At 38.9% G+C, this 12,450-nt stretch overlaps 2 protein-coding genes across 7 annotated transcripts in view; one reads left to right on the top strand and one right to left on the bottom strand.

Annotated features, from left to right (window-relative positions):
• axin1 (axin 1) overlaps window positions 1-12,450 on the bottom strand; it is a 288,963-nt gene that overhangs the window by 122,163 nt on the left and 154,350 nt on the right. For 2 of the 6 annotated variants that reach the window (XM_059654105.1, XM_059654110.1), the window contains exon 1: window positions 7,875-8,509. The exons of 1 other annotated variant lie outside the window; for it this stretch is intronic. The gene's annotated coding sequence lies outside the window, so the exon portion shown is untranslated. Of the gene's footprint in view, window positions 1-4,828; window positions 4,918-5,273; window positions 5,413-6,915; window positions 7,042-7,874; window positions 8,510-12,450 lie in introns of those variants that run through there. 3 more of the 6 variants (XM_059654109.1, XM_059654107.1, XM_059654108.1) reach the window with 3 other exon arrangements.
• The window catches only part of LOC125462240 (acyl-coenzyme A synthetase ACSM3, mitochondrial-like), a 654,353-nt gene continuing 650,512 nt past the window's right edge, over window positions 8,610-12,450 (top strand). Inside the window, exon 1 of the mRNA XM_059654111.1 lies at window positions 8,610-8,846. The gene's annotated coding sequence lies outside the window, so the exon portion shown is untranslated. The remainder of the gene's footprint in view (window positions 8,847-12,450) is intronic.

The raw sequence follows: 12,450 nt of genomic DNA, 5'->3' as shown, positions 1-12,450 counted from the left end.
CTCTCCTAAGGTTTTCCCAAAGGAAGTGCATTAAGCTTTTCAAATGTTTCAAATCAAAGCCACAAGGAGACCTCCATAGTTCAGACACTAATATTAGTTAAGGGACTAAATGCCTTGGTCCATTTTTAATAAAACTTGATTTCTGCATTGAAATCCTAAAGCGTGATGGCAAGACTGCAGTCAACAAGCTGCACATTGCTACTTAACTCAATCAAATGTTGACATATAATGCCCGGGGGAGGAAACAAGAGGAGAATAAAAAGATGGGAGAAAGGATCATCATTTTTGATATTCCCAGCAGTAACTCCATTCTATAATTACACATCTCAAAATTGGTTATTAAGGAAATACTTGGGAGATGATTTAATGTTTACAAAGTGAATAAGTAAAGCATTTAAAAAAAACACGCAGAGTTCATTCCTTTGCAGTGGTGACATTATCACCCAAGTCAAAAAATTGCAGGTTCAAGCCACTCCAGAATACGAGCACATAATCTGGATTAATTTTTCAGTGGCATACCAAGCAAGCATTGTACTATCAAAGGTGACATTAAACTACTGTTGCATTTGATCTCTCATAGTTACACAAGATTCTGCAGCAGTAAGGTTAGTGAAGTTCTCTTGATGACTTGGCAGCATTTACCACTCAACCAAGATCTGTATAACAGGTTATTTGATCATTTATTTCAGTGCTGATCATATGGCTTTGCTTATTGCAAACTGTCTGGTGTTTCCATACATTAACATGACGACATAATATCAGAAGTAATTAACTGACTATAAAGTATTTTGGAATCATCTTTGATTCTTTTCCAATCCTTTTAAAGTACATGGTTGTTCTTCAATCATTTTGTATAATTTCGTCCCCCACCCCTCTTTCGTCTAACCTTTTCTAAATACCTTCTCACCTAAAATAATACTCATCATCTGTATGCAAATAGAAATGAGCATTTTACATTGCCATACTTTGAATACATTCTTTCTTACTGTTTAATGCAAAGACTAGTACAAAGACCAATCCCAGATAGCTGCAATTTCAAAAGCCAAAACAAAAATAGAAATTTAGCTTAACTTATCAGAAGTTTTATCATTGCTATTTTGTGAACTGGATTTTCAGGATCTTTACTTTTTAAATTTCAATAGAAAATCGAAGATCTCCAATCTCGTAAGTCAACAAAATCAATGAAAACTGCTTGTCGTATTACATGCAAGATGAAAATGAAAATCCAAGCCATTCAACTGATATAATCTTTGCACGCCAATTCAGATTTTTATTTTTGCCAGTACATCCATTAAGTTGCTTTTGAAAATATGCAACACATTTTACATAAGTTCAACTGCATGTTCTCTTTACATCATTATTATGCTACATTTTAAGAATGGCATTTCACTCCAAGATTTGATTGTTACAAGCAAAAACAGAAATTGCTGGAAAAACTCAGCAGTTATGGCAGCATTTGTGGAGAGCAAACACAATTAATGTTTTGGCTCCAGTGATCCTTTTTCAGTTCTGAAATGTTAACTCTGCTTTCTTGCTGCAGATGCTGCCAGACCTGCTGAGGTTTTTCAGCAATTTCCACTTTGGTTTGATTTTGAACATCCACAGCTACTTGTTTTCTTTTGTTATTAGATTATGTCATGCATAATTAGAAATTATGTATAGGTTAACAAGATTGACAAATTTAAAAACAAGCCTGTTTCTGATGAGCTTTTCTCAGCCAACAGCACTTCAAGTTAACCAAACTACAATCACAACTTGTGCTTTCAAAGTAAAAGACTATCATGTCTCAAATTACATCTGACTCTAGGCAGAAATCTACTTGTTATTTTTGGAGTGGAGACATAAAAGATATAAATTTAATAATATAGCGCATTTTATGCAAAGCCTCAGACTTCACACCATCGTGTACCATGCAAGGGAATGTATAATGTACATGTTAAACTATCTGGGCCATGCAGAAGGGAAGCAAAGGTCATTCCACTAAAAACAATGATGATTCTATGTCCACCATTATCATCGCTCCTTCCACCAGTAGATGCCCCAACAACTGAGATTCACAGAATTATTAGCTTAGAAAAAGGTCCTTCAGCCCATCAGATCGATCCCAACCAACAAACTATACCAATTTCATTTTCTTCACTTGGTGTAGAGCCGACTATGCTCTGGCATTTGAAATGCTTTTGTCAAGAAAACTGAGCAGAAGGAGAATGCAGAATTGCTTCCAATTGTGACAGATCCTAGAATTATGACACATCATGAAACCAATAAGGAATTCAGGAAAAACTTCATATTTTTTGGGAAAAGAGAAGGGTCAGCTTCTTTTCCATTTAAATAGCGAAGATCAATAGATGGACCCGTCACAAGCACCAACGTAAGCAGTCCCCACACAGTTCAACTTTTAAAAGTAATTATTCAACAATCAATGACAACAAATATTCAAGATATCCAGAACTTCTTGAAATGTACTGTCAAACTCTAAACTCAAGTTACAAATATATTTGAAGTCTATGCTTACTCTATGCTAACAAGTTTATTGTCACTTTGTATATGCAAACTGATAATCATGAACCTCCAATTTGCATTTTGAATGAAACCCATTTCACTGATTTTAAATATTCTGAAAGCCAGCTTTGAAAGATATTTTGACACTATTGACCTGCACGTCTGATGTCAGTGGTGGGTAAGTTTTTGGAGGTAATTCTGAACGATAGGATTTACGTATATTAGCAGAGGCAAGGATCAATTAGGGATAGACAGCATAGTTTTGTGTGAGGAAAATCATGTCTCTCAAACTGGATTCAGTTTTTTAATGAAATAACCAAAAAGATTGAGGAGGGCAGTGAGGTAAACATTGTTTACTTAGACTTTAGTAAAGCTTTTGACAAGATTCTGTATGATATGGAGGTGCCAGTGTTAGACTAGGGTGGACAAAGTCAGCAGGCACACAACACCAGGTTAAAGGCCAACAGGTTTATTTGAAATCAGAACCTTTCAGAGCGTAGCTCCTTCAACACCTACTACCCGGAGTTGGGTGACTTCTGACAAAGTTCTGCCTGGCAGACTAATTAGTAAAGTTTGATCACATAGGATTCACAGTGAGCTTGCCAATTGGATATAAAATTGGTTTTATGATTGAGGTAAGAGGGCTGGTAGCGGAGGGTGTTTTTTTTGACTGGTGGATTGTAACTAGCAGTGTTCCACAAGAATCAGTGCTGGGTCCACTGTACTTTATGTCATTTATAGAAATGACTTGTATGAGCGCATAGGAGGCATGGTTAGTAAGCTTGCAGGTAACAGCAAAATTAGTTGGACAGTAAAGAACGTTATGTAAGATTATAAAGAGATCAATGGGCTGAAAAGTGGCAGATGGAGTTTAATACAGATAAATGTGAGCTATCGCCTTTTGTTATTATTACAAACAAGGACAGGGCTTATGAAATTGATGGCACAGCCTTGGGTAGTTTTGCAGAACAGAGAGACTAGGTGTTCAGGTACATAATTCTTTGAAATTTGTGTCACAGATAGACAGGGTGGTTAAGAAGGGATGTAGCACAATGCTCAGATTACTGAGTACAGGAGTTGAGATGTCATGTTGACGTTGCAGAGTTTGTTGGTGAGGCCACTCCTGGAGTAGGGTTTGACATGTAAAAGTAGACTGGAAAGGCTGGGACTTTTTTTCCCTTGGAGCACAGGATGTTAGGGGTGACCTTATTGAGGTTCATAAAATCATGAGGGACACAGACAAAGTGAATGACAAGTGACTCTTCCTTACAGTGGGGGTTTTCAAAACTAAGGGGCCTATTTTGAAGGGGAAAGGAGAAAGATTTATAAAAGGGGCACGGGAGCAACTATATTTCTAAAAAAATTGATTTGAGAGTGGAATGAACTGCCAGAGAAAGTGGTGTATGCAGGTACAGATACAACGTTTAAAAGGCATTTGAATAAGTTCACGAACAGGATGGATTTGGACAGATATGGGCGAAGGGAGGCCATTTAGTTTGGGAACATGGTCATCACGGACTGGTAGGACCAAAAGGTCTGTTTCCATGCTCCATGGCTCTACAGTAGCTGGGAAGAACAAGAGTAACAGTTATATAAACAGTCTACAGTATTTGTTAGTGCTAGAGTGGCCTAGTTTCCAACGATCCACTCCACAGGGGAACCATCCACTGGAATATATTTTGTTAAAAAAACGCATCTGGTCCTGCAGTATAAAAAGCTTGAAAAGCTGTCGATTGCATCGAGTATACTTAGCAAATAACATTTAATATTAATTCCAAGAGTAACTAAATCAATTAGATACCTTCTTGCAAATCCATTCCAAATGCATATACTGAATATGAAAATAATCAAACGGTACTAACTGATACTCACTCTCAGGCATCGACTTATCATTTAAAAGGCAGTCCGTTCGTTTGATATTTTAAAATCACCTACAATCGCTATTTAATCTGCTGCAGTGCATAAGCTATAAATCATAGAATGCCTAGTGTGGAAAGAGGCCATTCGATCCATCGAGTCCACACCGACACTCCTAAGAGATCCCACCCAGACCCAAACCCCTACCCTCTTCCCCCAACCAACCCACCTAACCTGCACATCGTCCGTGGGAGGAAACCGGAGGAAACCCACGCAAACACGGGAAGAATATGCAAACTCCACGCACCCGAGGCTAGAACTGAACCCGGGTCCCTGGCGCTGTGAGGCAGTAACGTGCCACCATGCCGCCCTAATCATTCATCAGAGACTTTTTCCTACGGAATCTTCTGCTGATGTTTTTTTTAAAAACAGCACCGTCCACCGTCAGTCTATGTTTAAATAGAAATACCTTAGCAGGCTAGTTACAGAGAACGGTAAATCGAGTTGGTGGTGAGAAGCTGTACCTTACACTTGCGAGATGTTTGTGCATCAGTCCCCTTGATCTGACTGATACATCTGCAGCCCGCATCGCATTCATTTCTTGGCCTCTCCGGCACAGTGGGGGATGGGAAAAGAGCAAACGAGACCCCTTTTAGCTACTTGCAGTTTTCGTTTTGTTTCTAATAAAACGGCCCAGGCCTATTATTTTTAAAAACACTGCAGCTTGTACAACTTTCTAACGTCAAATGTCGTAACAGTATATCAAATTAATGAAAGATTTCATCAGAAATAAATCTCATCTAAACTTGATCTAGAAATGATTGGCATAAAACCCCAGCACGATTCAAACCCCCATGCACATTTTCAGGAATCTCTTCCCCACAATAAAACACGCTTCTAGCTTCAAGGCCTACCTGTAAAAAAAATCTATGCTCTGCTTCCGTTCGCACGTAAGATCTTTGAATCTCAAACACCATTAGGATACTAACAACAGGAAAATACTTAAACACTTTCTTTGTTATTTTCAATCTCTCGCACTCAGGCACCCATACACATTCCCTGGTCCTTCTTGAAAGAGCTAAATAGCGCCCCCTGTCTTAGTACTTGCATTGCAAGGAGTTCATCTACTCATCACAGAAACCGAAAATCCTTTGGCCTAAACTCCTCAAATAGATCAATAATAAAACGACTTGTAAAATCTACAAAATTTATGTTTATTCCGCTAATCGTGTTTGCGTTTACTGCATCAAAAGGGAGTCTCAGAATATTTTCTGTATGCATTTGTGCCAATTATAATACTTTTTGACAGTGTAAAATGCACTTCCCTAAAGTCAAATATATTCCAACGTCTAATTAACAGAATACTAAAAAACAAAACTTGACAATCATAAATTATGTTTACATTGCTGCAAACCTTCATGAACTATTTCTACTTTATGGACCATTTGAAAATAGTTTTGTATAAACTATGTTTACATGTCAAGGCAAACTTCAAAAGTATAGTTTAACTTGCAGGAATTTGCATTTTAGCAGAAGGCCTAACCAAGAAAAATACGAAGAAATAGCGTTTGTTCACATTGTTGCAATTGTTATTTATTCTGGCGCAGGTCACAGAGAATAACTTACATAATGGACTAGCAAGAACAAACAGGTCACTCATACTCTGGAGTAGAAAATAAACAAGATACAGAAAAAAGTACCCTGCACTTAGTTACATCCGATCAGAAATGCCTAATCTCTTGTTTAACCACAAAAGTATGACACCAACAATGGAATACTGTTATTCCACACACCATGAGCCATGCTTTAGACGTTCCACCTAGTTAAAAATCACCAGAACAAGCTTTATCTAAGTACTTATCTATTGTCCAATGAAACAATTCAATTGAAAAACAATACAACACAAAAATAAATTATGTGCATTCAAAAATGAAGTAAACAGTATTCCCGCAATGCAATATACTTCACATTTTTTATTCATTAAGCCCGATATGGCATTCCTAAGTATCCAAACTTAGAATTCAACACAGCCATAATCCATTAAATCGTGTGCGTGCTCCTTTTATTATTAACATTGGTATTTTCATTGGGTTTTAAACGCAAACAGCTCTACACATTTTGTTTTTTTTTCCCCCATCTCCTAAGGTCCACCAGCGCAAGCTGTCCTGCAAACACAGGTTATGAAGTAATTAGTCTTTTTAAAAGCAAACTTGTGGAAATTCGGAAACATCACATTAGCTTGTCTCTTTTTACTTTGGTTTCTAATTCGATTGGTGTTAGTAAAAGCAATAAGCTATATTCGAAATTCAGGAGGTCAGCCAAGGTCAACTTTTCACCAACTCTTACATCATAAAAAAAATTCAAACCTTAATGCTACTTTTCTCAAGAGGCCCAATCCCCATTCGCTTCCAAGTACCCATAAGAAAGTCAAGTTAGATTCTTGTATTAAAACTACTGTAGTGTGAGTAATTACCATTTCGCGCGTTTTACAACTTATTGTTCATGCCTTAGACAATTACTTATTGTCAACCACGAAAAGGCCTAAACCAAACATACCTTTGCATCAACAGACTGAAAGTGAACGTCGCGCACTTTCAAAGCTGATCAAGAGTGCGATTTAAAATTAGTTCTGCTAAACCGGAGTCAACCATTATAAAGGCAGCTCTGTTAAAGCAGACACTATCACATTTTGTATGAAAGTGATCAGTGCATGAAGAAATAGAATGCAAAGTAGACCACCTGCCAAACACAGAAAAAAGTGTTGCTGAATAGTAAAGGGATACAGGTCCGCATTTTTAAGTTTAGTTGACAAGAGTAACATTGAAGCCCAACAAATGCTAAAGCACAACTTTGGAGTCCAGTGTTTTTTTTGAAATACAGTGCAACAGCTAATTCAGTTCAGGAACGCGAACAGATGCCATTGCTATTTGGACCAACAACTGTGAAGTTAGACAAAGTTTCCAGCTATTTAATGACTAGATTCTTTGCGGCTCCCCTTCCTACAGGCGATGTTTCCTCTGCGGAGGAATTGCTGTATCGCCCCGGAAAAGAGCCGGCAGAGCACTACAGTTGCAAGGTGGTCACCAGCAAACCGTAGAGGAGTAGCGGACAAGCGGGAACAGGTTAATTGCTGAATAAACATTCGACCGGGGTCCAGCAGGACGATCAGTCGTGATTGTGCAAAATAAAAAATGTGGGGAAATGCATTTCAAACCAGATCTGCAGATTCGTGCAAGTTCCTCACCTCCATTTTTAAAAGAAAGAGTTACAACGTAATGAGCAGAATCTCGGAATTTATAGCACCAACGTTTCTCCTATTTTTTGCTTAAATTACAGTTTATTTGAAGTCAATCCCACCCCGAAAATAAAATAAAGAAACAAACCCCACGCTTTTATTGTGGTGGCTCAAACAACTACTGGGACCGGCCCACTTACATTTTATTTAATTTTGTCCATTGCAAACAACATACACTCGTTATAAACATTTAAAAAAAGATTGGTTTTGTTTTTGTTACCTGGACACACAAAACTTCCTTCCCCTGCGTCCTACACAACATGCACAGTGGCGGGTAACTCCTTTCCCCAAGCGAATCTGTGAGAAAGTTTCTTCCATGAGGAGGATCCGTGGTCACTGCCGGGTAGAGACGGCGGCGACGGCCGCCTCCGCTCCGGCTCTTGCATGATTTTACAGTCTCAATATAATCCTTTTTTTGCCCCCTCAATACCCCCCAAAAAAAACAAAAAAAAGGAAAAAAGCACCCACCCGTAAGAACACCACCTCCACTTCCAACCTCACACAACAACCAGCCTAGATCGGGTTGACTATGGTCTTTTTTAAAAAAGGAAAATAAATATAATCACATTTCAACAAAGAGCAAATCAGAATCTTTTCTAAAGAAAAAGGGGGAAAAATCTCTGTAGGTGATCATGGCGGGGAAGGGAAATAAAAATACACCCTCTCCAGAGAAAGCGGCGTTTTTTCTTTAAAAAAGAGATTTTATGCAACTGTGGAGGAATCACGACGCTTATATATATTTTTTAAAAGGATCCCCTCCTCTTTTTCTCCCCTTGCTCCTCAGCCGTTGCTCTCTCTTTCTCCTCGTTGTCGCTCGCGACTAACCGCCTCTAACGATGAACTCCGAGCCCCTGCACCGCCTGTCCCCCCCCACCCGCCCCCCGCGCGCGCGACATCAAAGCGCAGCCGCCGCCAGCAGCAGGTCCTGACAGCTCAACGCACCAACTCTCCTCATCTCGCGCACACTTTTAACTCCTTCAGAGAGACACCAACAACAAGCCCTATCTATCTCCCTCTTCACCCCTCGACTTCCCGACCTACCTACCCACCCACCCTTCCCACACCGCGACCACCCCCCCACCACCAAAAAAAACTACATTCCAGGCGAACGCGTGTGCGGGTTGAAAAACAAAGCGACGACAAGGATCGAAGTTTCTTTCCACCTTCCCTCTCCCTTTCATCTATTCATCAGGTAGGACCTCATCAAAGCTTCCCTGGGCTAAGAGAGAGTCGGGGGGCGGGGAAGGGACAGAGATTAAAAAGCCTCAGCGTTTGCTGTGCTCGGCGATCCATTACCTCATCGACTCCCTCCCTCCCTCAATTGCTTTTCCATCCCCCCCCCGCTTCCATCTTTCCTTCCCTCCCCCGCACCCGGTCAGAATATTGATTTGTCGAGCTGGCCCAAAGGTATCTCGGGGCATGTAGTCCAGGCCGCCCCGGTTTTTCCGTTGCGACAAAGCTAGGCCTACAATACCCACAGGGCAGCGCGCGGATTGGGCGCAGGCGCTGTCTCCAAGTCCAGCGTGTTGACTTGCTCCTCCAGTGAGTTCAGATGGTGGCGACTATGTTGTGCGTTTTGGGGAAGGTAGTCCTCATCTTATTTTCCGTCCACGGAGCAAAACATACTTTATTTCTTGTTTTATTGTCATCTTCTGTATGTCTATAACACAGATTTAAGGCCTAAGCTATTGTAAGTCATGGTTTGTATTCTACGAATTGTAAAAAGCGTTTTGAAAAATAAAAAAGGAGCAAACTTCTGCTCAGTTGAACGTCCCAGGCCTATTATTGGATTATATATTAAATGTTTAGGAACAGGATAATGTTTCTGTACGTACTACGCTCGCAAATGGAGGGATTTACGAAGAATTGAACAATTTAATCCATCCAAACTGATTCTTCATTCAGATAAATCATGGCTGAACTCAGCTCCATTTATCCACCTTGGCGAAGGAAAAGAAAACCCTTATCGATCTGAGTCTTAAATTTGAAATGGCTTAGTAGCTGCAGTATTTTAAGAATAGAATTCCAGGTTCCTTCTGTGAAACAAAATAGCATTCTGATTTCATTCCAAATTGCCAAACTCTAACTTTAATATGATTACCTTTGTTCTGGATTTCCTCTTGAGATAAAATAATTTGTCTTTATTTATGCTGTTAGGTCATTGTAATACCTTAATTAAATCACGATGCTACCTTCTAAACTCAAAGGAATAAAAGAAAAATATCAACTCACAATTTAAACCTATGACCTTTAAGTAAGCACAGCATTTATGTTTTATTTCCTTTAGCTAAAATAACTTTATTGCATCACTTTCACATTTTGATTAAATACCCTATAATTGCTTGACTATTTCCATGGATTGTGTGTTTATCTAATGAGCTGGAAATTGATGTACATAACAATCTGGTAAAGGCAAGACAGAAAATTACTCAGAAGTAAATTGAAAGTTGAATAAGGGAATCCAGGTTTTACAGATTCATGCACGGAATCATATACAGGTGGAGTGGAGGAGGCAAAAGCATTTGAAGAGTTAAAACAGAGAGACACTTGCATGCTACAAAGGTAGTTTTTAATGTTTCATCTTTTCAAGAATAATTTAACATTATTTCCATATGTCATGAGCTAGACAATCCAAAAAGGTACTTCATTCTCAATCTCTCCTGAGTTATCTAATAACATTCTTCTGTTAATAAAATGGCTACAATTGGGCTAAGCTTTCCTTAGGTAAGAGTTTTCTTTTCCTGATCTGAATCTAGAAAAGAGTTGGCATCTGTGTCTTGAGGCAGTACTGAAGATTAGATCATGTAATGTTCAAACTATATGAAATGATCATGTCACGCCTCAAATGTGTTTCTACCTATCTTCATGTATTTAATATTAGTGCAAGTGTTTTGACTTTGAATTGGAAGTCTCAGTCACTCTGTACTTAATGTTTTTGGTATGGACCCTCCAGAACAAAATAGATATTGTTCAAAGGGGAATGAGCTCAGTATTTGTAATGCCCCTCTCAGAAGCTCAGTTTATTATCAGCATTGCTGAAGTACTCCCCACCCTCAGGCAAAGTGATTTCCCCCCATCCCATACATCATCTCTCATCATTCAACCCTCAATCTCTGAGATCAATTCATAGAATCCCTACAGTGCAGATAGAGGCCATTTGGCCATTAAGTCTACTCTGACTCTCCGAAGAGTATCCCTTCGGACCCACTCCCCCACCCTATCCCTGTAAGCCTACATTAAGCATAGCTAATCCACCTAGCCTGCACATCTTTGAACTGTGGGAGGAAACCCAAGCCAATTCTCAAGTCATCCTGACCTGATGTCTCTTGACTTTTGAAACCTATATCCTGAGTTCCTGCATCAATTGTATTTCTCATGAAATTCGTGGCTCTTCGTGTGAGTAGCCGGGCAATCAGAGTGGGTGTGGGGCTGAATGCTTCTTTGGCATGAAATCTGAAACATAATGCTTATCTTAGTCAACAGCATATCTGGGACACGTTCCTTCAGAATCCTCGGTAATCTCGGATAGTTGGCAACCTTAACTTATACACACACAACAGGCTAAAAAAACCTGTTAGCAGGCAGCCAAAGTTACTGATACAGAATGACTACTTGAGAGGGGTACCGACTGGTGCCTGCATATATAATGTTCAGCGCATTGTCAATGTCTTTAGGGATAGAAACGAAAAGACATGCGTTTATATAACACTTTCCATAACCACTGGGTAGCTCAAATTGCTTTACTGGTTAGTATGTACTTTGAAATATAGTCATTGTTATAATGTGAGAACGTGAATGTTGACAAAAAAAGGGAGAAACAAACACCTATATTCTGAATTTTAAAAGTGATTGTACATAGATTACAGTAATGCTGCACTAACTGCACACTACTTGTACTCTAAGTGGGGGACTTTACACCCTTTGCACTGTCTGAGTTTGAAATGCCAATTAATTTCTGGCAGGCTGGACAAGCTGATAGTGACAGTTCATCAGCTTTGTTAATGCAATGTTTTTCTTTAAGTGCTCAACATTTATCTCCACTGTTGCACATTAATTATTTTCTGATTAATGTAAAGTTAACTTTGCAAATGTGCATATGACTAGGGAATTTTTCTTTTTGATGCTTTACATTCCTGTCTGGTTGTCTACATTGAATTGATATTTTTATGGAGGTGCTTTTCAATTTAAAGCTTTATATAAATGGTGGTATGTAAAATAGGTTTCCACCTTAGTTTCTGTTTATATGCTGTATTATGGTGTCCCTGTGCTAAAAGTTAGTATAAAAAACTGATGAAGACAAGCACTTAGCGACTACCGATGGTCCGAGTTTTAAAGATTGGCCTTATCGCAACTTCACTGCTAAGTAGGAACAGTGTGTAGATGGTGTACGGATAATGAAACTGTAATATTTTTGCTGATGAAATTTATCAAGATTGTAGACCAATATGTCCCCAAGATAGTGAAAAACATTTTCTTAAATTCTGTACAATAGTGAACAACCAGCCATTTTCATCATAACCACATTAAAACTAACATTTCAATTTAAAGCATAATCTTGCAATCTAAATTGTAATTTTAAAAATGTGCTTAGTTCTTAAATGCAAATACAATTCTTTTATTTACCAATACCGAGAGAGATGATGCAGTTTATGAAAATAATCCTTCTTTTATTCCGCCAACCCAGATATAGTTATCTTGTATAATGTAATTGATAATCCATTTACAATCTTAACATGGGCTGTTTGTTCATGGACTATGATTATGTTTAAAGTTTCAGGTGAAATCTGGGGACACAA

The sequence above is a fragment of the Stegostoma tigrinum genome, chromosome 23 (assembly GCF_030684315.1).
Source record: "Stegostoma tigrinum isolate sSteTig4 chromosome 23, sSteTig4.hap1, whole genome shotgun sequence".
NCBI classification, from domain to species: domain Eukaryota; kingdom Metazoa; phylum Chordata; class Chondrichthyes; order Orectolobiformes; family Stegostomatidae; genus Stegostoma; species Stegostoma tigrinum.
The sequence above is the reverse complement of the archived record's forward strand: the minus strand, read 5'-3'. Positions and strand labels throughout refer to the sequence as shown.